This window comes from Gopherus evgoodei, chromosome 5 (assembly GCF_007399415.2).
Source record: "Gopherus evgoodei ecotype Sinaloan lineage chromosome 5, rGopEvg1_v1.p, whole genome shotgun sequence".
In the NCBI taxonomy this organism is placed as follows: Eukaryota; Metazoa; Chordata; order Testudines; family Testudinidae; genus Gopherus; species Gopherus evgoodei.
Genome location: NC_044326.1, coordinates 3,865,996 through 3,886,594, shown reverse-complemented (window position 1 = coordinate 3,886,594; position 20,599 = coordinate 3,865,996).

The following is a 20,599-nucleotide window of genomic DNA, read 5'->3' as shown; positions in this document are numbered from 1 at the left end:
AGGGTACCTGAAATCTCCCTGTTTTCATCCATCTAAATGTTGTGTTGTTTTGGTCTTTTTTTTAAGCGATTGTGGTAGAGAGGAGAATTTACTTTCTTTCCAGGAACTAACGTCCACAAAGGAAGGAACAGTCAGTGCGATGAGCAGTGTGTGAAGTGAAGAGAAAAGTCAAGTGAGCACAGGACACAGAGCTGAGTGTTAAGACTTGCTCAGTGTTTTCAGGTAAACTCTTTCAGACACTTAATTTACTGGAAAAAAAAATCCTCTATTCCCAGAAATATGGCTGTGTAACTGTTGAGTCAGAAGCTGGCGGTCGTGACACCAGCACACACATGTATTTATGAAAGTGTGAGTGGGTTTCTTTTTTGTATAAGTATCATCACAAGCATCCAGGAGTTTGGTTTTGAAAATACAGTCAACGTATTGTCGGGATAATACTGGGGCCAGATCCTTGGCTGCTGTATATCAGAATAGCTCCATTGACTCCAGTGAAGTTGTCAATTTACACCAGCTGGGAGTCTGGCCCATAGAGGTGGCTATTGCAAAGCTGAGCTCCCCGCATGCATGTGCTGCTGATTCATGGCAAGAAGAGCTTCTGTCCTTTTCCTAGTGTGCAGGTGTCCACAGAGTATCAGAGGAGTATCAGAGTATCAGAGGGGTAGTTGTCTTAATCTGGATCTGTAAAAGGTGACAAAGAGTCCTGTGGCACCTTATAGACTAACAGACGTATTGGAGTATAAGCTTTCGTGGATGAATGCATGCATCTGATGAAGTGAGTATTCACCCACAAAAGCTTATGCTCCAATACGTCTGTTAGTCTATAAGGTGCCACAGGACTCTGTCACTTTTCACATTACAAAAGTCACCATTGTGGCTGCACTATTGACCACCCTTAGTTGGCTGTTTTAGAATGGCCACGGACAGGCTGAGGCAAGGAGGGTGAGGTCCTCCTATCTTTTGAGATACCCCCCTGGGTGGAAGGGAAGGACCCGAGATCCAACTCCGCAAAGGTACTGAGGTACTGCAGCCTGAGTCTCTGAAAAGAAATGCAGCATTTTGCAACTTCTTGTTCTCTGTGGATCCCTGTTCCATAGACACTTCTTAAAAGCTGATCAGGAAGGAGGTAGGTACCTGCTCTGGCACCACTGAGGTCATTGAGAGTTACACCTCTGCCCGCTAAGCTCAGTGAGTGCTGGATCAAGCCCGGAAGTGCATACGTGCTGCAGTGATGGGTACAATAGAAAGGCCTCAAATAGATGAACAGATATTTCCTGACAGTTAATGACCGACTTGGGAAGCTGAGGGCTCAAGGGCCCTTAACCCAGGAACTCATTAAATGCCAGACCCATTAACTGTCATTATTGCTCTTATAAACCGTGGAACTAGAGAAATGTTCAGAGAAATAAAGACCTTTTTAAAGAGCTGGGGAAGTTAAAGGTTGAACTGCACGTTGCTGTCTGTTTGCTTCTAATGACAAAGCTGGGGTCCGGTTGTGTCATTACCCCAGAGTCAATCTGGAGTAACTCCATTAAAGTCCACTTTGCACGGATGCTGATATAACTGAGATCAGAATCTGGTCCCAGGACCCTAACCAAAAAGAACCCAGAACTTCATTTCCAGCATTCCACAAGGGCTGCAGAGGTCCCTTAGTGTAATGTAGGTTGTTGATTATGAAACGTAAATGATTCCACATTTATTTTAAATGAAATATTTTGTAATGCTGTCAGGAAAGGCACTTTAGCATATCCTCTTTGGTTTGCAAGGCTTATTTATTTACAGGAGAGAGACAAATTGCTTGATTTATTTTTTTCCCTTGCCACAGCATGCAGTGTTTGAAAATTAATGAAGGAATAATTGTAGTTAGGACCTCAGCAAATGGGCTCTAATTTTTCCTTTTTTCTTAATTTGCTTCCACTCCATTGTTAATCCACTGACTTCAGATTTGGACTAGGGTCAGAGAGAAGAATCCAGGTCTATGTGTAGCAACTTTCTCAATAGCAGTCCAGATCCTCAGCTGCTATAAACTGTGTAGCTCTATTGACTTCAGTGGAGCTATGGGGATTGACACCTGCTGAGGCTCTAGCCCTGTTGGTTCCAACGGAGCTACGCTGATTTATATCAGCTAATATTACTGCATCAGTTCCTAAGAGACTCTGATCAGATTCTTTTCTTGGTTGCAGTAGTGTAAAGCCAAAACTCATCTGTTCAGTTTAAAGGTGTTTCACTGGTGTGAATCCAGATTAACACTAGTGATTTAAAGGGGGAGTTAATCTGGGGTTACTCTAAGGTAAATGAGAGCATGATAGTGGCCCATACATTTCATGGGTGTCTTTGCCTAACGCAGTCCACGGTGTAGCCCAGGTCTGGGGCCCAACTCCCCTTTTCATTGACAGTGGAGTGGATCCAGAGTAACTTCACTATGTTCAGTGGAGAGATACCAAGGGAAAAACACTGAGTCTGGACTCAGGTGCTGATCCTCAATGAGTGTGCAGCCATGAGACTCCTCTTAGGCCAGTGCCATGTTCTGAAGCAGCCCTGTAACTGTGGGCTAGCCAGGTAGACGCATATTGGTCCAAAACCTCAGCTGCTGTAAATCGGTGTAACTCCACTGAAGTCAATGTAGGCTGTTGTTCACATATGGAATTTCGTTCAGCTGATGCCATGGGAGTGTTAACAGACTGAAGCCTGGAAATGCAGGGAGATGTTTTTTCCTGCAGTGCGGTAGCTTGTGATGATCACTGGTTTTCCTCTGGCAGTGCCTAGGAACCCCGTTCGTGTGCAGCGCTGCATGTACACATTGTTAGAGACAGCCCCTGCCTCAAAGAGCTCACCGATTTTCAAAGGGGAAGCGATTTGCCCATGGTCACGCAGCAGGTTGGGGCCAGAGCTGAGAACAAAACCTTGGTTTCCTGGCTCCCACCGCAGGGCCCTCTCCACTAGGCCTGATTGCCACGAAAAACAATGCTGCTCCAAACTGGTTCCCCGTTCCTTTTCATGATATAAGTCCTCCTCCTCCGCACCAAGCAGACACTCTTTCCCCAGACCAATAATCATTGCTGTGGTCCAGCTCCGAGTGACAGTGCCAGTCTGCCAGTGACAGTGCCGCGGGTGGGAGACACTGGAATTTTAAGCCACTGGCTTGTCTGGTTACCAGAGAGGAGAGTCTATCTTTTGTGTCTGCCAGCTGATTGACCAGACACTCAAGCAGGCTCCACCAAATAGCTGTGGTTTTTCCTGCCCAGGGCAAGTTGGGGTCAGCAAAACAGGCTTCATCTTATTTTTCTTTCCCATGGAGCTTCTTAGATGTAAAATCAAGTTGTAAGTGCAGTTATACTCAGAGATGTGACTGCGAAAACAGCTTTCTCACCAGCGCTGCCCTTCCCTTTCTGTCCTCCAGTCGGGTCTAGTTACTGCCTTGACATGAACAAGATCTTGCTCCATTACTCCATGTGGCTGACATACATACAGAAGAATGAGCAGGGTTCTGTCCCATATCATATATCAGTTTCAAACAGTAACAAAAATGATTAGGGGTATGGAACAGTTTGTGTATAAGGAGAGATTTAAAAGACTGTGGCTGTTCATCTTAGAATCATAGAATATCAGGGTTGGAGGAGACCTCAGGAAGTCATCTAGTCCAACCCCCTCTCAAAGCAGGTTTGACACTAACTAAATCATCCCAGCCAGGGCTTTGTCAAGCTGGGCCTTAAAAACCTCTAAGGAAGGAGATTCCACAACCTCCCTAGGTAACCCATTCCAGTGCTTCACCACCCTCCTAGTGAAATAGTGTTTCCTAATATCCAACCTGAACCTCCCCCACTGCAACTTGAGACCATTACTCCTTGTTCTGTCATCTGCCACCACTGAGAACAGTCTAGAGCCATCCTCTTTGGAACCCCCTTTCAGGTAGTTGAAAGCAGCTATCAAATCCCCCCTCACTCTTCTCTTCTGCAGACTAAACAATCCCAGTTCCCTCAGCCTCTCCTTGTAAGTCATGTGCTCCAGCCCCCTGATCATTTATGTTGCCCTCCACTGGACTCTCTCCTATTTTTCCACATCCTTCTTGTAGTGTGGGGCCAAAACTGGACACAGTACTCCAGATGAGGCCTCACTAATGCTGAATAGAGGGGAATGATCATGTCTCTCAATCTGTTAGCAATGCCCCTACTTATACAGCCAAAAATGCCGTTAGCCTTCTTGGCAATAAGGGCACACTGTTGACTCATATTCAGCTTCTCATCCACTGTAACCCCTAGGTCCTTTTCTGCAGAACTGCTGCCTAGCCACTCAGTCCCTAGTCTGTAATAGTGCATGGGATTCTTCCGTCCTAAGTACAGGACTCAGCACTTGTCCTTGTTGAACCTCATCAGATTTCTTTTGGCCTAGTCTTCTAATTTGTCTAGGTCCCTCTGTATCCTATCGCTACCCTCCAGCATATCTACCACTCCTCTCATTTTAGTGTCATCTGCTAACTTGCTGAGGGTGCAATCCACACCATCCTTCAGATAATTAATGAAGATGTTGAACAAAACCGGCCCCTGGGGCACTCCGCTTGATACCGGCTGCCAACTAGACATGGAGCCGTTGATCACTACCTGTTAAGCCCGACAATCTAGCCAGCTTTCTGTCCACCTTATAGTCCATTCATCCAGTCTATACTTCTTAAACTTACTGGCAAGAAAAGAGATGGCCAAGAGGGGATATGATAGAGGTCTATAAAACCATGAATGGTGTGGACAAAGTGAATAAGGAAGTGTTATTTATTCCCTCACATAACAGAAAAACCTGGGGTCACCCAGTGCAATTAATAGGCAACAGGTTTAAAATAAACATGAGGAAGTACTTCACACATTGCCCAGCTGACCTTGTTGCCAGAGGATGTTGTGAAGGCCAAAAGTATCACAGAGTTCGAAAAAGAATCGGATAAGTTCATGGAGGGTACGTCCATCAATGGCTATTACCCAAGAGGGTCGGGGATGCAACCCCATACTCTGAGTGACCCTAGCCCAGGGCCGGCGCAACCCAGTAGGTGATCTAGATGGTCGCCTAGGGCACTAACATTTGAGGAGGTGGCGACCGCAGCAGCCGGACCTTCTGCTGCCTCTGTCGGGTGACATTTCGGGGGCGGGACCTTCCGCCGCCTAGGGCAGCAAAAAAACTGGCAGCGCTCCTGCCCTAGCCTCTGACTGCCAGAAATTGGAAGTGGATGACAGGGGATGGGTCACTTGTTTATTGCCCTGTTCTGTTCATTCCCTCTGATTCAGCTGGCATCTTTCACAGTTGTAAAATAGGATACTGGGCTACATGGACCATTGGTCTGACCCAGAATGGCTGTTCTTATCTCCTTACGCCCTCACCATGTACTTAAAAGAGCTGGAAATCTTCTGTTCACCCTGCTTGCTTCCAGTGTATCACCAGAAGATGGGCCATGAGTGCCCAAGTCATGGAGATGCTTCTGAAAATGTTGACCTTTGTGTTCTGGTGTCTGGCAGTGATGTCCAGATCGCAGCTACAAGAGGAGTAGGAAGCACTGTTTGGCATTAGGGCATCTTGGTGATAGCCTCTAATTCACTGGGCATGGCACTCGCCACTTGAATTTATTAGCTTGTGTGTGTATCCCCCCCCCCATCTCCAATGGAAGTGTCACTAGAGGAGGTTTTGGAATTAATTGATAAACTCAACATTAACAAGTCACCGGGACCAGATGGCATTCACCCAAGAGTTCTGAAATAACTCAAATATGAAGTTGTGGAACTATTAACTATGGTTTGTAACCTGTCCTTTAAATCGGCTTCGGTACCCAATGACTGGAAGTTAGCTATTGTAATGCCAATATTTAAAAAGGGCTCTAGAGGTGATCCCGGCAATTACAGACCGGTAAGTTTAATGTCGGTACCGGGCAAATTAGTGGAAACAATAGTTAAGAATAAAATTGTCAGACACAGAGAAAAACAAACTGTTGAGCAATAGTCAACGTGGTTTCTGTAAAGGGAAATCGTGTCTTACTAATCTATTAGAGTTCTTTGAAGGGATCAACAAACATGTGGACAAGGGGAATCCAGTGGACATAATGTACTTAGATTTCCAGAAAGCCTTTGACAAGGTCCCTCACCAAAGGCTCTTACGTAAATTAAGCTGTCATTGGATAAAAGGGAAGGTCCTTTCATGGACTGAGATCTGGCTAAAAGACAGGGAACAAAGGGTAGGAATTAATGGTAAATTCTCAGAATGGAGAGGGGTAACTAGTGGTGTTCCCCAAGGGTCAGTCCTATGACTAATCCTATTCAATTTATTCATAAATGATCTGGAGAAAGGGGTAAACAGTGAGGTGGCAAAGTTTGCAGATGATACTAAACTACTCAAGATAGTTAAGACCAAAGCAGATTGTGAAGAACTTCAAAAAGATCTCACAAAACTAAGTGACTAGACAACAAAATGGCAAATGAAATTTAATGTGGATAAATGTAAAGTAATGCACATTGGAAAAAATAACTCCAACTATACATACAATATGATGGGGGCTAATTTAGCTACAACGAGTCAGGAAAAAGATCTTGGAGTCATCGTGAACAGTTCTCTGAAGATGTCCATGCAGTGCACAGAGGCGGTCAAAAAAGCAAACAAGATGTTAGGAATCATTAAAAAGGGGAGAGAGAATAAGACTGAGAATATATTATTTCCCTTACATAAATCCATGTGTAGAGGGGTGCGACCGGGGCTCAACTCTCCCTGAGGGCGGAAGGGAGCCACACCGGCTCGCCACACTTTGTCGGCCCGGGGCCCGCCCCTTGCTTCAGGGCTGTGCGGCAGCACACAGTCACTTAGGGGCTCAGACACTCTGCTACAGGGCTGAGCAAACAGACACAGTTAATAGGTGGCTCAGGCCCTCGGTTGGAGGGCTGAGCAAACAGACACAGTTAATAGGTGGCTCAGGTCCTCGGTTGCAGGGCTGAGCAAACAGACACAGTTAATAGGTGGCTCAGGTCCTCGGTTGCAGGGCTGAGCAAACAGACACAGTTAATAGGTGGCTCAGGCCCCCGGTTGCAGGGCTGAGCAAACAGACACAGTTAATAGGTGGCTCAGGCCCCCGGTTGCAGGGCTGAGCAAACAGACACAGTTAATAGGTGGCTCAGGCCCTCGGTTGCAGGGCTGAGCAAGCAAACAACGGTTAATAGGTGGCTCAGGCCCTCTGCTGCAGGCTGAGCAAGCAAACAACAGTCTAGAAGCCCAGGCCCTGGGGAGGGTGGGGCAATAAGCAGTTCAGGTGCATAAAGCCCAGGCCCTGGCTCGGGGGGGGCAGCAAGCGACTCAGGGCTCAGGCCCTTCAGGAGGGGCTGAGCATACAACCACCATGAATGGCCTCCTCAGGCCAGGGGAGGGGAGTCTGCCCCCCTTGGAGGGGTGGCAGGGGGAACGCAGGCCCCCCCACTCCACTGCGTTCCAGTCCGGGGCCCTAGCAGCGGTTAACACCGCTGACGGTCAGTGGGGGATCCTGACCGAAACACACTGACATCGGCTCAGGTGAGTCAGCAGCCTGACTGGAGCCGGCTGCCCCCGGGCCACTTCCAACCTCCCCCTCCCTGGGTACCTGCCATCTGCCGGCATCGTCCGGTGGGTCCCAGACCATGGGTTCCTCCGGGCACCAGGCGTCGGGAGGTCCAGTCCATTCCTCTGGGTACTAGGCGTCGGGAAGTCCCAGCCCCTCCTTGGGGTCCCGGGCATGGGGAAGCTCAGACAGCTCCTCTAAAGGCCTGGCATCGGGAAGCTCAGGCAGTTCCTCTGGGTACCGGGCACGGGGTAGCTCAGGCCAGCGCTCCTCCGGGTACCGGGCACGGGGCAGGTCAGGCCAGCGCTCCTCCGGGTACCGGGCGCGGGGCAGGTCAGGCCAGGGCTCCTCCGGGTACCGGGCGCGGGGCAGGTCAGCCCAGCGCTCCTCTGGGTACCGGGCACGGGGCAGGTCAGGCCAGCGCTCCTCGGGGTACCGGGCGCGGGGCAGGTCAGCCCAGCGCTCCTCTGGGTACCGGGCACGGGGCAGGTCAGGCCAGCGCTCCTCGGGGTACCGGGCGCGGGGCAGGTCAGGCCAGCGCTCCTCCGGTTACCGGGTGCGGGGCAGGTCACGCCAGCGCTCCTCTGGGTACCGGGCACGGGGCAGGTCAGGCCAGCGCTCCTCGGGGTACCGGGCACGGGGCAGGTCAGGCCAGCGCTCCTCCGGGTACCGGGCGCGGGGCAGGTCAGGCCAGCGCTCCTCTGGGTACCGGGTGCGGGGCAGGTCAGCCCAGCGCTCCTCTGGGTACCGGGCATGAGGTAGCTCAGGCCAGTGCTTCTCGGGGTCCCGGGCATGGGGAAGCTCAGACAGCTCCTCTAAAGGCCTGGCGTCGGGAAGCTCAGGCAGTTCCTCTGGGTACCGGGCACGGGGTAGGTCAGGCCAGCGCTCCTCTGGGTACCGGGCAGGTCAGGCCCGCACTCCTCTGGGTACCGGGCACGGGGCAGGTCAGGCCCGCGCTCCTCTGGGTACCAAGCACGGGGTAGGCTGGGCCTGGCGGGAGCTCAGGCACCAGCGTCTGTCCCTTCTGGCAGCCTCCTCCTAACTGAGTGCTGGGGCCAGGCTTTAATACTTCCTGTCCCGCCCCTTGACCTCCGGGGGTGGGGACAGGCGGCGTTAGCCCAGTACTTCCTGTCCCACCCCTTGACTTCCGGGGGGCGGGGACAGGTGGCATTAGCCCAGTACTTCCTGTCCCACCCCTTGACTTCCGGGGGGCGGGGACAGGTGGCATTAGCCCAGTACTTCCTGTCCCACCCCTTGACTTCCGAGGGGCGGGGACAGGCGGCATTAGCCCAGTACTTCCTGTCCCACCCCTTGACTTCCGGGGGGTGGGGACAGGCGGTGGTGGCTCCGCTCGTTGCTGTGCCTGTTTTGGCTTGTTCCTCTCAGGCGCGGCGGGGAGTGAGGCCCCTCGCTACACCATGGTACACCCAGATCTCGAATACTGTGCACAGATGTGCTCTCCTTACCTCAGAAAAGATATACTGGCACTAGAAAAGGTTCAGAAAAAGGCAACTAAAATGATTAGGGGTTTGGAGAGGGTCCCATACGAGGAAGGATTAAAGAGGCTAGGCCTCTTCAGCTTGGAAAAGAGGAGACTAAGGGGGGATATGATAGAGGTATATAAAATCATGAGTGATGTGGAGAAAGTGGATAAGGAAAAGTTATTTACTTATTCCCATAATACAAGAACTAGGGGTCTCCAAATGAAATTAATAGGTAGCAGGTTTAAAACAAATAAAAGGAAGTTCTTCTTCACGCAGCGCACAGTCAACTTGTGGCACTCCTTGCCTGAGGAGGTTGTGAAGGCTAGGACTATAACAGGGTTTAAAAGGGAACTGGATAAATTCATGGTGGCTAAGTCCATAAATGGCTATTAGCCAGGCTGGGTAAGGAATGGTGTCCCTAGCCTCTGTTCATCAGAGGATGGAGATGGATGGCAGGAGAGAGATCACTTGATCATTGCCTGTTAGCTTTACTCCCTCTGGGGCACCTGGCATTGGCCACTATCGGTAGACAGATACTAGGCTAGATGGTCCTTTGGTCTGACCCAGTACGGCCGTTCTTATGTTCTTATGGAATACAGATAAACCCTAGCAAGGGCATGAGGTTTATAAACAGGAAGGAATTTTCCCTCCCTGAGCATGGGTTAGTGGGAGGTGCTGTGGCTCACATGAGAGAGGCCCTGGGGATCTGATGTGCCAAGCTGTGGTTACTGAGAAGTTGATTAGATGGGATGGTGGCAAACCACAAGATTAAAAGAAAAAACAATCACAAAAGGAAATGAAATGGAAAGACGTGGGAGGCTGCACTGCTTGGAAATGAGATTCAAGTGACGTTGTTTGTTCCTACCTTCCCTAAGCTCTGAGTGCAGTGCACACCAGATGATTAATCAGATCTCAAGAAGTGTTAGGGAATAGCAGGCTGCTCCCAAGATTACAGACCAGCCAATGAATGAGGCCTTCATCCTGGGAAATGAGGAGCTGCACAGATCCTGGACTTATCTGACCCTCATTACGGTCCATCAGAGCACCTCACAGTCACAAATGCATTGATCCCCACAACACCCCCATGGGGCAGGGAAGAGCAGTTATCCTCCTTGTACAGGCGAGGCAGTGAGAGACCAAGGGACTTTCCCAAGGTCACACGGGGGATCCATGGAGGAGTCAGGAATGGAACGCTGGTCTCTGAAGCCCTAGGGCAGTGCTGTAACCACTGGGCCAGTCTTCTCCATATTGTTTGTTCTGTGGTCCAAAATACATTTCACCCCATGGGTCACCCCCTGTCTCCACACCCTGCCAGAAGCTGAGACTGGCCAACAGGCGAGGGGTTCACTCGATAAATTGCTCTGCTCTGTTCATGCCCTCTGAAGCATCTGGCACAGGCCACAGTTGGAAGACAGGCTACTGTTGACCATTGGTCTGACCCAGCACAGCTGTTCCTATGTGCTTAATGTAATCCCTTCTGATCTCCATCCATGGCAGTGTCATTTCACTAGGGATGGTTCTAGCCTCTTGGTTTTACAGTGTATCGACTCCTCTATTTAATGTCTGCAGTCCCTATTACAAGATGCTGTACCAGGCCAGGCTGCTGTGTGTCAGACTTCTGGGAGAGGTCGCCCTGTCCTCTTATCGAGTTGAGGAGGCTGGGGGTCAGGGGTGGAGACCCACTTGGTGTGAGTGAGACAGATGGTTTGTGTGAGCTTGCAAAAGAAAATGTCTGTCTGATTGTGCCCCTGTGCGAGCCTGTCTGGGGGTGTGAGAACAAGCACGTATTGGCAGCGAGTGCGAGGTTCATATGCTGGCACTTCCCCTCGCTTCTTAAGAATTTTCACAGCATCCATGATGTTCAAACAGGCCACACTCCCCAAAATATCGACTCTTCTTTAGGGCTGCAATGCCTCTGAGCACTTGCAGGAGATTTGTTCTGCTATCAGTGGCTGGAAATTAATTTTAAGCCGCTAGCAAAGTTTGGCGCAGCTGAAGGTCTGCGCTGCTCGGGATGCTCCTAGGACTGGAATAGCATCAAGGTGTCACAGGTCAAGACACAAGTCCTTGGCGAGAGCTGTGTCTCAGAATTGCACCATGCCTGCTCTGACTTGAGAGCTGTAAGCAGAGATTTGATAGGTTCCCAACACACTCAATTTAAGAAATCCACCAATCTTCCCCCTCCTTGCATGGAAGCGGTGTTATTTGACTTTGTTCAGATCAGGATTGGGCTGAAAATGACTCCATCAACCTACAGTGGTGGATTCTCCATTGGGGCAATTTTTAAACCACGATTGGATGTTTTCCTGAAAGCTCTGCTCTAGGGCAAACTGCATTATTTTGGGAAGTCCTGTGGCCTGTGCTATATGGGAGGTCAGACTAGATGATCACAGTGGTTCCTTCTGGCCCTGGAGTCTATGAATCTATATTAACGATGAAATGCAGGAGGGAATTCGTAGTTCAGGCTGCACAGTGCCATTATGGGCCACTTTTTTGCATGACACCAAATCCTGCAACCTCAGCCTGGAGAAAGCTCCTATTGACTTCAGTGGGAGCCTTTTCTGAGTGAGGATTGCAGGACTGGTGGTGAAGCACTGGAATGGGTTCCCTAGGGAGGTGGTGGAATCTGCATCCTTAGAGGTTTTTAAGCTCAGGCTTGACAAAGCCCTGGCTGGGATGATTTAGTTGGGGTTGGTCCTGCTTCGAGCAGGGGATTGGACTCGATGACCTCCGGAGGTCCCTTCCCACCCCAATCTTCTATGATGACTGGGGACACTGTGAAGCAGTGCGATCAAGTGGATTAAGAACAGAACAAAAGGCCCTGCTCCAACTCCCATGGAAGCCAATGGGAGCCTGCCTTTTGACTTCCATGAGAGTTGGAGCTGACCCCCAATAGTCAGCAGCTCCTGGGGCCTGATCATGCAACTCCTCCTGTGGGATGCTGAGGCCCCTTTACTCTAATTCACACGAATGGCCTTGGGTTTTCACAGGGTTGGACTCCACGGGTCTAGTTCCGGCTCACATGCCAACTCTCTCTGCGCCCCTGGGCAAGTCACTTCACCTCGCTTTGATTTGCTTGTAAAAGAGGGCTAATAAAACTGACTTACCTACCAGCAAGAGTTAATTGGAGTCTATTTTTTCCAGCCCTTTGAAGCCGCGCCGCACCAGAGAAGCGGTGGGGTGTATTTACCAAGTGTGTGAGTTTTAAATACACGTCTAGTTTCAATTGCAAATTGTAGTTCGACTCCCCTTTGGCTAAATGGCACTAATTAGACATGTAAGGTAGGAAATAAATAGAGACAGCATTTCTCAGGCACATGTTGCCCTCACAGGCTGGAAACCATCTAATTTCAGGGTTCTCTGGTTCAGCAGCATCTGAAAAGGCATCAACTAACATGTAATGAGCTGAGAACACTTTAACTTTTTATTTTTTAAACACTCCTTGAACTCCTGCTTCTGCACAGGGACAAGAAGCCAGGAAAAGGGTGGCAGATGGGAGTTGGGCTTTTTTTTTATGTTCGCATTAAATAATAGGTCACACTTTTTTTCTTTTGCAGCATTTTTCAGCCATAAATCTCAAAGCACTTTTCAGAGGTGAGTACAATGTTATCCCTATTTACAAACAGAAACTAAGGCAGACAGCGAGGTTATTACCCGAGTTTAGCTTAATTCTGACATGCCTGAAGTCAAGCAATTTAGGCCTTATCTATATGAGAAAGTTGTACCAGTTTAGCTTTTAGTTTTTTAAACCAATTTAGTAAAACAGCTGCAAATCCCATTGTGGGCACTGTCTTCTTTTGGTATAGCTTAAGGCTGTTCCTAATTGATTCTGGCTTATTTCAATTCAGCTTGGCTTAAATTGAAATGAGAGCATACACAGAGTCTTTTGCATTGTTTAACTAAATTGAGATATAATCAGATCCAATCAGTGCGTCTCTGCATGTAGATAATCCCTTGGTAGCAGAATCAGGACTAGGACTAGGACTCAGGAGTCTAGCCAGGGACGGCTCTAGGTATTTTGCCGCCCAAGGCATGGCAGGCAGGCTGCCTTTGGCGGCATGCCTGCGGGAGGTCCCTGGTCCTGCAAATTCGGCAACAGCCTGCAGGAGGTCCGCCGAAGCCGCGGGACCAGCGGACCCTCCACAGGCATGACACCGAAGGCAGCCTGCCTGCCGCCCTTGCAGCGACCGGCAGAGCACCCCCCGTGGCTTGCTGCCCCAGGCACATGCTTGGCGTGCTGGTGCCTGGAGCCACCCTGCCTGTAGCCCAGTATCCTGCTCCCATCAGTAGACACACACTGGGCCTAATTTGCCATTGACTTCAGTGGAGTTACTCCTGATTTTCACTGCTTTGAGACTAGCATCAATCCACTTTGGACCCTATTCTGATCTCATTTACTCCACTATGAGTCTGGAGTTACTCCACTGAACTCAGTGGAGTATGCTAGATTTATAGAGGTGTAACAGACAGCAGAATCCGGCCATTGTTTCCATGGCACCTTGGGTCCCCAAGTTTAAAGTTGGGGCAGATGCTCTTGGATTTGGTGATATCTAATGGGAATTTTTCCACCCCTCATTCTAGCTAGTGAGGAGATAAACTCAATAATCTCAGAGTCTCGGTAAATTCCTGAGAAGTATCTGAAAGTTTGCACATTTATAGGAACAAATGCAGAGCTGGTCAAAATTGTTTGAACATCAGTGACATTTCAAAATTAGTAGAAAGTAGGAAAATATTAATGAATGTTTAACCAAAAAAAGAGTTCCCTTGTTTTTAGAGCAACTGTGAATTGATTGATTTTTTATTTTAATTTAAAAAACTTTCCAAATTTTGAAAATTGTATTTCCCCACCTCCATTCTCTTGCTGTTTCTTTTCCTCTTCTTGCCCATAATCAAAGATGTTGGTGTCTGGGCTTGTGTCAAATAAGCTCAGAGTCTTATTCAGAGTACTGGAAGCTCTTGAATCTGCCAAACCAGGCTAGAAATACCATGACAGCAAATCTTTTCCTCAGATTTCTGCCTTCAATTCCCAGCCTGCAATACTGAGAGAACAACCTTTCCCGTGGTAGCACTTCTGGAAGCCAGAGGGAGGGAAAAATGGATTTTTCAGCTTCTTTTTTTAGATGATGATAAAATGTGATAGTCTAAGAACTATCCCCCTCTCCCCTCAAAACCATTCACTTATGACTTTAGCACTGTTCGTAGAATGAGATTATAGCTGTGACAGATTGTTGGGGGATACATCTGTCTGAAATTGTGAATTCCATTTTGGTTTCTGAACACCATTTGTGATTGTAATCTTCCTTGTGGAGTAGAGCATCCATTTCAATAGCCGGGGCTTCACACCTTGCACAAATACAGACAGATATCATCTTCCTTTCCAAATGCAAACGGATGGACATCATACCAAATGGACTAAAGGTAAAAAATCCACTGCTATCTACATATTACACAGACCACAGTGAGAGATAATGCCATACTCTATCAAAGAAACTGAGGAACCACCTGATCAGCATCCTATACAGCAAACAGGAAAACATCGAAAAAGAGCTCTCCAACCTGGAGACTCTCATTAATAACCAAACTTCCATACAAACGGACTTCACTAAAACAAGACAGGAGATCTACATTACTCACTTCACCTCTCTACAAAGGAAAAAGGACTGTAAGCTGTCTAAACTCCTACCTGCCACATGGGGCCACAACTGTGGTACCACCAACCCACCCAGCAATATCGTCAATCTATCCAACCACACACTCAGCCCAGAAGAAAAGTCTGTCCTATCTTGAGGACTCTCTTTCTGCCCTGCCACCCCCACTAACATGATACAGTTCTGCAGCGATCTGGAAGCCTACTTTTGCCATCTCCAACTCAAAGAATACTTTCAGGATAACACTGAAGAGCCCACTGATACACAGTTACCCTCCCACCAACAGCACAAGAAGAAGAACTCCACATGGACTCCTCCTGAGGGTCGAAATGATAGTCTGGACCTATACACTGAATGCTTCCGCCGATATGCACAGGCAGAAATTGTGGAAAAACAACATTGCTTGCCTCATAACCTAAGTCGTGCAGAACGCAATGCCATCCACAGCCTCAGAAACCACCCTGACATTATAATCAAAGAGGCTGATAAAGGAGGTGCTGTTGTTATCATGAACAGGTCTGACTACCAAAAGGAGGCCGCCAGACAACTCTCCAATACCAAATTCTACAGGCCACTTCCCTCAGATCCCACTGAGGAATACACTAAGAAACTGCACCATCTACTCAGGACACTCCCTACACTAACACCGGAACAAATCAACATACCCTTAGAGCCCCGACCAGGGTTATTCTATCTACTACCCAAGATCCACAAACCCGGAAATCCTGGACGCCCCATCATCTCGGGCATTGGCACTCTCACTGAAGGACTGTCTGGATATGTGGACTCTCTACTCAGATCCTATGCCACCAGCACTCCCAGCTATCTCCATGACACCACTGATTTCCTGAGGAAACTACAATGCATTGGTGACCTTCCAGAAAACACCATCCTAACCACCATGGATGCAGAGGCTCTCTACACAAACATCCCACATACAGATGGAATACAAGCTTTCAGGAACAGTATCCCTGACAATACCACAGCACAACTGGTTGCTGAGCTCTGTGCCTTTATCCTCACACACAACTATTTCAAATTTGATGATAATATATACCTTCAGATCAGTGGCACTGCTATGGGCACCTGCATGGCCCCACAATATGCCAACATTTTTATGGCGGACCTGGAACAACGCTTCCTCAGCTCTTGTCCGCTCATGCCCCTTCTCTACCTATGCTACATTGATGACATCTTCATCATCTGGACCCATGGGAAGGAGACTGGAAAAATTCCACCACGATTTCAACAGCTTCCACCTCACCATCAGCCTCAGCCTGGACCAATCTACATGGGAGGTCCACTTCCTAGACACCAAGGTGCAAATAAGTGATGGTCACATTAACACCACCCTATACCGAAAACCTACCGACCGCTATGCCTACCTTCATGCCTCCAGCTTCCATCCCGAGCACACCACACGATCTATTGCCTACAGCCAAGCATTGAGGTACAACCGCATCTGCTCTAACCCCTCAGACAGAGACCAACACCTACAAAATCTCCATCAAGCATTCTCAAAACTACAATACCCGCACGAGGCAATAAGGAAACAGATCAACAGAGCCAGACATGTAGTCAGAAGCCTCCTACTGCAAGACAAACCCAAGAAAGGAACCAACAGGACTCCACTGGCCATCACATATAGTCTCCAACTAAAAGCCCTCCAACGCATCATCAGGGATCTATAACGCATCCTGGACAATGATCCCACACTTTCACAGGCCTTGGGTGGCAGACCATTCTTCGCCCACAGACAACCTGCCAACCTGAAGCATATTCTCACCAGTAGCTGCGCGCTGCACCATAGTAAATCTAACTCAGGAACCAATCCATGCAACAAACCTCGATGTCAACTCTGCCAACATATCTACACCAGTGACACCATCACAGGACCTAATCAGATCAGCTTCACCATCACCGGTTCATTCACCTGCACGTCCACCAGTGTAATATACGGTATCATATGCCAGCAATGCCCCTTTGTTATGTACATCGGCCAAACTGGACACTCTCTATGGAAAAGGATAAATGGACACAAATCAGATATTAGGAATGGCAATATACAAAAACCTATAGGAGAACAATTCAATCTCCCTGGCCACATAATAGCAGATCTTAAGGTGGCCATCCTGCAGCAAAAAAACTTCAGACCAGACTTCAAAGAGAAACTGCTGAGCTTCAGTTCATCTGCAAATTTGACACCATCAGCTCAGGATTAAACAGAGACTGTGAATGACTTGCCAACTACAAAACCTGTTTCTCCTCCCTTGGTTTTCACACCTCAGCTGCTAGAAGAGGGCCTCATCCTCCCTGATTGAACTAACCTCGTTATCTCTAGCATGCTTCTTGCTTGCATATATATACCTGCCCCTGGAAATTTCCACTACATGCATCCGATGAAGTGGGTATTCACCCACGAAAACTCATGCTCCAAAACTTCTGTTAGTCTATAAGATGCCACAGGACTCTTTGTTGCTTTTACAGATCCAGACTAACATGACTACCCCTCTGATACTTGACACCTAGTAAACAGACTGTCTGAGAAGCTGTGATGGAAGAGACTGTCTAGGAAGGAGTATGGCAGAAAGGGATCTAGGGGTTATAGCGGACCACAAGCTAAATATGAGTCAACAGTGTGATGGCTGTTGAAAAAAAATAAAACGTGATTCTGGGATGCATTAACAAATGTGTTGTGAGCAAGACACAAGAAGTCATTCTTCTGCTCTACTCTGCGCTGGGTAGGTCTCAACTGGAGCCACAGTTCTGGGCACCACATTTCAAGAAAGATGCGGAGAAATTGGAGAGGTCCAGAGAAGAGAAACAAGAATGATTAAAGGTCCTGAGAACATGACCTATGAAGGAAGGCTGAAAGAACTGGGTTTGTTTAGTTTGGAAAAGAGAAGACTGAGAGAGGACATGATAGCAGTTTTCAGGTATCTAAAAGGGTGTCATCAGGCAGAGGGAGAAAACTTGTTCACCTTAACCTCTATGGATAGAACAAGCTCTATGGATAGAACTAGCAGCAAGGGAGGTTAGGTGGACATTAGGAAAAAGTTCCTAACTGTCAGGGTGGTTAAACACTGGAATAAATTGCCTAGAGAGGTTGTGGAATCTCCATCTCTGGAGATATTTAAGAGTAGGTTAGATAAATATCTATCAGGGATGGTCTAGACAGTATTTGGTCCTGCCATGAGGGCAGAGGACTGGACTCAATGACCTCTCGAGGTCTCTTCCAGTCCTAGAAGCTATGAATCTATGAATCAAGGGAACCAACATTGAATGTCTCTGCAGAAATGTAATGCTTGAAATGTTGACATTCAGAAATAAGGTCATTGCAGTAAAGAAAAGCCAGCCTCTCATGCTGCTCTGCCATTTCCTCAGTATTCATACCTCTCACTTTCATAAAGAAACCAAATTGACTACTGATGTCTTTGTATGCCTTGCCTCGTCTTGTTAAACCATAAATTAATGAGTTAATGATTGGTAAGTATATTTCAACCATGAGTTTTTTTTGGCTTCCTTGAAGGACAGCGTCACTTGCAGCTCCTTCAAAGCGAGGTATGCGATGGCTTCATTCTTTCACACACCTATTGCTACTGTAATCAGCCTCCAGAGCTTGTGCTGTTGCCTTGCATTCATATTCATCAAACTGATCTCAAGTCTTGTATATATGATTCAAAGACAGGATGATGTTGACAACAACGGACAGGTTCGTGTCTTTTTGTACAGTCTTGCCTGTTTCACTGAAATGGATGAGACTATCATTCCAAAGAATGATCAAAAATACTGTATCCAACTTGTCCGTTTTTTTTTTTTACTGAGAACCTGGACATCATGATCTCTTGGCTGATCATTATAACTGGGCAGAAAATCAAGAGCAGCTTGAATAATTAATAATAGTAAATAAATAGTAACGGGAGATATACCAATCTCCTAGAACTGGAAGGGACCTTGAAAGGTCATGGAGTCCAGTGCCCTGCCTTCACTAGCAGGACCAATTTTTGCCCCAGATCCCTAAGTGGCACCCTCAAGGACTGAACTCATAACTCTGGGTTTAGCAGGCCAATGCTCAAACCACTGAGCTATCCCTTCCCTATATGAATTCTTTTGTAGCTATCACACACAGCCTTGATTGCATCAACAAGAGCTGACCATTCAGTGTAAGACAAGGGCTTCACAACCTTGTGATCTGTGCCTAAAGAAGAAATCAACACATCCCAGTGATGGATAGACAAAGTGAAAAATGAGTACGCTGTTTGCACAAAGTCAAAAATATGATACAACTTGCATGCTGCATTTAGCAGCTTTGACACCACTAGGTTCAAGGAATATACAACAAATTAATTCCTTTTAGTCTTACTGGCAAACCTGAGTAATGTCTTAACACATGTGATGCATTATCATATGACTCGCCATGGCAATCTGATAAAGAAATACCCTTCTCTTGCAAGAATTTCACTACCACATCCACAAGATACTCAGCTCCATGACCATAAATGAGGATAAATTCCAGAAACTGCTCTGTTGCTGCCGATTGCACTGGAGAAGTCAACTGATTGACATGGCACGTATCTGGAGTAAAGTCCAGATTGTATGAATAATACTTTGCTTTTCTTAGGAATAATTGCAGACAAACCTTTCTCACTCATCAGGGTAGTAACTTACTCACAAATATGCACAGCTATGTATGAAGGAATCCCCTTGCCAATATTTCCATAGTTCTTGATGTGCTCTTCAAGGAATGGCTCAAACTGGCTGAGTAGCTCCAAAGTGCCCATCTAATTTTCATTGTGTTGTGATCCTAGGAGCCGATTGTCTCCTTGGAATGCCAGATTCCTTCATGCCAAGAATTTCACAGCTGCAATCATTCTTTTCAACATGTCCTGCTGCCAAGAAAGTTGTTCATGGTTGAATTGTTCCTCTAATTCTGAGTCAATATGACCAGCTTCCCTTTGGCGATTGCAGTATATTAATATACAGTTTCAGTGCTCAGGACCACTTTCATGTTCAGAAATAGGATTAGCTGCATGCTTCCACTCCTTAAAACCAGCTGTACTGAATGCCAAATCTGTAGCAGAAAATAATTGGCACACAAAGCAGTAGAGTGATCCTGGTGATGGAGACTATAACAGCCGTTCATAATTTACAAATACATGATTTACGCAGTTCACACTTGAAAGCAGCTTGCGTTGAGCACCTTTTTTTTTGTTTTTCATCAGCAATTTGATAAATGCAGGCAGGCTGACTAAAAAGCACAGTCCTGATTCATAGACTCTAGGGACCTCGAGAGGTCATCGAGTCCAGTCCCCTGGCCTCATGGCAGGTCCAAATACTGTCTAGACCATCTCTGATAGACATTTATCTAACCTACTCTTAAGTATCTCCAGAGATGGAGATTCCACAACCTCCCTAGGCAGTTTATTCCAGTGTTTTAACTACCCTGTCAGTTAGGAAATTTTTCCTAATGTCCAACCTAAACCTCTCTTGCTGCAGTTTAAGCCCATTGCTTCTTGTTCTATCCGTAGAGGTTAAGGTGAACAAGTTTTCTCCCTCTGCTTGATGACACTCTTTTAGATACCTGAAAACTGCTATCATGTCCCCTCTCAGTCTTCTCTTTTCCAAACTAAACAAACTCAATTCTTTCAGCCTTCCTTCATAGGTCATGTTCTCAGGACCTTTAATCATTCTTGTTTCTCTTCTCTGGACCCTCTCCAATTTCTCCACATCTTTCTTGAAATGCGGTGCCCAGAACTGGAAACAATACTCCAGTTGAGGCCTAACCAGCACAGAGTAGAGCAGAAGAATGACTTCTTGTGTCTTGCTCACAACACATCTGTTAATGCATCCCAGAATCACATTTTCTTTTTTTTCAACAGCATCACACTGTTGACTCATATTTAGCTTGTGGTCCACTATAA